This window comes from Pteropus alecto, unplaced genomic scaffold, assembly GCF_000325575.1.
Source record: "Pteropus alecto unplaced genomic scaffold, ASM32557v1 scaffold21, whole genome shotgun sequence".
Lineage (NCBI taxonomy): Eukaryota > Metazoa > Chordata > Mammalia > Chiroptera > Pteropodidae > Pteropus > Pteropus alecto.
In genome coordinates, this window is record NW_006436282.1 from 29,105,376 (window position 1) to 29,109,093 (window position 3,718).

Below are 3,718 nucleotides of genomic sequence, written 5' to 3' on the forward strand. Positions count from 1 at the left end.
CGCTGGATCACCCCAATACCTCTGGGCTGCTTCCGCCCGGGAGGGGTGCTGCTCTGACTGCGGCCTCATGTCGGGACTGTCGTACACAGCTGGCTGTGATCCCCCGCATGGGGCCAGGCCGATTTCCCAATTCTGAGGCCCTTAAAGATGCCACCGCCAAAGCAGGTACAAATTCTGATAATGCTGCGTGACCTTGCAGGTGGCACACTTTAACACAAAAACTGTTTTCCTAGCTGACAGACCACGGTCTCTAAATTTCAGCCTGACTGATTGGCTGTTGTGTAGGTAGCCACGAGTATCGGTCGTGGCCTTCATTTCCTGCCAGCCAGGTGACCAGTGTCAACTGGACTTAAGGTTGTAGCACATTTCAGCAGAGTCTCTTTGGTCTACTGGGAAGGGGGGGGCGGGGAGGGGGAGGGGCAGGGACAACAATGGTTGCTTTCAGTTTAAATGATCAAAGATATCAGCCTGTAAGTTTCTCTTGGCCAAACCGAAGAATTTTTTACTATGAAACCAACGAGAAAGTAACTTGTGTCAGCGAAAAACAGAAACAGAACAAGTTGAGCTTGTTTTATTACAGAAAAAAATAATTTCAAAAAGACCGTATCTAGGCTTTCATTCATTCACCAAGAGATAAGTGAGCACGGAGAGTATTGATCTGTGAACATCCATCACGACTCTTCATTGTTTACGATAGTATGAATTACTTTTGAATTCAGACAAAGAAAAGATCCACGTTCATGAAACACTTTGGGAATCTGACAAACAACGTGTGCAAACCAACGTTTAAATGCCACGTCACAATGACTCCACTTTGGAAAACCCATCTGAGGAAATAGACCTGAATACAGAAAAAGCTTCATGCAAAATGTTGTTATTTATTTCTTAATGATGGCAAAAAAATATTGCAGAGCAGGGAGGTAAATGGGATAAAAGGGGTCAAATACGTGGTGACAGAAAGAAATCTAACTATGGGAGGTGGGCACACAGTGTAAATATATATATGCCTTACTGTTAGAGTGTACAGCTGAAACTTACTGGATTTCGTTAACCAATGTCACCATAAAAATAAATTAATTAAAAAAAATTGCAGAGCACCCTAAATGCCCCACTGCCCAAGATGTCTGCTCTTGAGAGGAAGAAAGCGGCTGGTACATCATCTGATGCAGCCTGAGGCGGGTCCATCTCGAATCCTATTCCAGGGTTAATTACTAAAATGCCGAAAGAAATCATTAGAAGGCAGTTTCTTCTGAGGCTGTCCCCCACCAAATGCCCAAGAGGAGATGAGCACATCTAAGCGAAAGCCAGAGCGAGGATCGCCATGACTTGGCCTAGGCTTCTTGATTGAACCAAGTGCGATCTTGGTTCTGTCTTTATACCCAATATCTCATGTTATGAAATAAAGCAATAAGAAAAATTTAAGTGTGAGACCCGTGAATCAGTAAAATCATTAAAAAATAAAAATCACAAACCAGTTAGGCAGACGTAAGATGAAACGGCAAAGACCAAGAGCTTTTTAACTCATCTGAGAGAACGTTTCTGTGAGCCACTCCCTCGCCGTGTGACTTCGAACTATTTCTCTAAGCTCTCTGCACCACGCCTGCCTCGGGTACAGACACGGTGAAAATGACATTCGCCTCCCAGAGCTGTGATGAAGTCTGAATGAAAGTTAGCTACCGAGAAATGCGACAGCACTGTAACACAAGGTGCCGCACGGACAGACGTTTGGGGACGTCCATGGACATAGACCTGCCCTCAGGTACTGTCTGCACTGGGAGAGTCTGGATCTGCAGACAGGCTTGCTCAGATGGTGGGCGTTAAGTAGAGTTACTGTGTCAGTAGAATATCAGATCAGGAAAAAAAAAAAAAAAAAAAAAAAAAAAAAAAAAAAAAAAAAAAAAAAAAAGAACACATTGCAGTTTAAGAATCTCATTAAAATGTGCGTTTAGAAGTGGGTGTTTAAGTAATGTATTTGAAGAGAAATTTAATGTTACTTTAGTGTTATACATTTGACAATTAAAATCGTTTGTGTCAAGCTCCACATCAAACACGTGTGATCTGCTCCATCTCCTGCAAATCTGAAGACAAATGCAACTGACTCAGGAGTAGCAGGGCCAGGCCCCGTCCCCACGAAGCCCTCGGCGGTTCTCCCTCACGTTCTATTGTGGAGGTTCATACGTGTACGGAGAAGCGGAAAGAACTGTGTGGCGAACATCTTAGATGAGCATTTCGCTTTGTTCTCTTTGTCACGTATCTACCCATCTTGTCTTTGATGCCGTTTAAAGGAGGGTGCAGATGTCGGCACACTTCACTCTGGCATGTCACCCATTCCAGGTCAATATTCGTTTATAGTTGTTGTCGAGGCAGCATCCGCAGACCGTGAGATAATCCATCCAAAGCGTAGCATTTGTGAGTTTCCACAATCACGCAGCCCCGTGTAACTCACGATACAGACCAGCACCACGGACCGAGTCAGCTCCTCGTGGCCCCTCCCAGGCGACCTCTGACCCAGCCCCATAAACCAGGGCTCTGACCGGTTTTCACTTAGAACAGACTTGCCTCTTTCAAGACTTCCTGTTAATGAGATGCCAAAGGATTGCCCTGTTGTGTAAGGCTGATTTCACAGTGCGGCGTTTCTGAGATTCATCCACGTTGATGTGTTTTGCTCAGCTTTCAGTGACGGAGTCAGGCACGTGTTTTATGGAAAGTTATCTGCTAGGGCTGAACCACGGTCTGGTTATTCTTTTTCTCAAGAACCCCCCAACTTATCTCAGCTGAAAATAAAAACAATCTGCCTCCTTTAAGTCTCGAAATGACCTTGTTTTTATGAGGTTGGGCTTTCCTGTGTCATTATGGGGTATATAGCTCTCTTTGCCGACAAGCCTGGGCAAAGCCGTCTTGCTGATTAAGACGCAACACGAAAACAGTTTCTCTAGGTTTTCCCAAATCCACTTAGACACTTGGAATTGCTTGAGTAAATGTATAATTGTTTTAATTTGTTGTTTTCTCAATTACACATCAATGGCCTCCAAAGCAGTCGGGGCTGCTGTAACCCTCTCCCCCGGCCTCCGAAGCTGACTCCACTCTCCTTCCACCTCACCCCATTGTCCACAGAGCACCTCGTTTTGACGCAGAAATCACGTCGCACTGTGGACCCATCTCCTCTCGGCACCCCTCACCGTCTGGGCCACACCCCCGTGTCTCTCCAGCCCGCCTGGTTCTCGCCCCCTTCGAAGGTGTTTCATCTGGAATGTTCTTCCATGTCTCCCAGACCTTTGCATCCTTGTGTCCCATTAATCACAGAGATTGCAACTCAACGGTCAACCCTTCAGGACAGCCCATTCTGGAGTCTGATTAGCTTGAGTAGTTACCATGACATTCTATCACGTTATCCTGCATTTTTCTCCTTGGCATTTATCACTACTTAAAATGGTCATTTCTTTATAAACATATACCTATGTATTCTTTGTTTATTCGTATATATGGTGGGGAGAGGTGGACTATATACACGTGTGTGTCTGCATCTCGTTGGACTCACTTCTGTGACGTGTGCGTGCATTTACATTTCAGACACGAACGCAGCGAGTGGCCTAGTCTCAGACGAGTTCATATGGGTCTCTTTGCCTTTCTTGTCTCCCTATGTCTGATGGAGGAGGAGGGAGGACATCTTGGAGTGTTGTCAGTTCTTAACATTTTCTGGTCGCCTGTTGTCAAATCT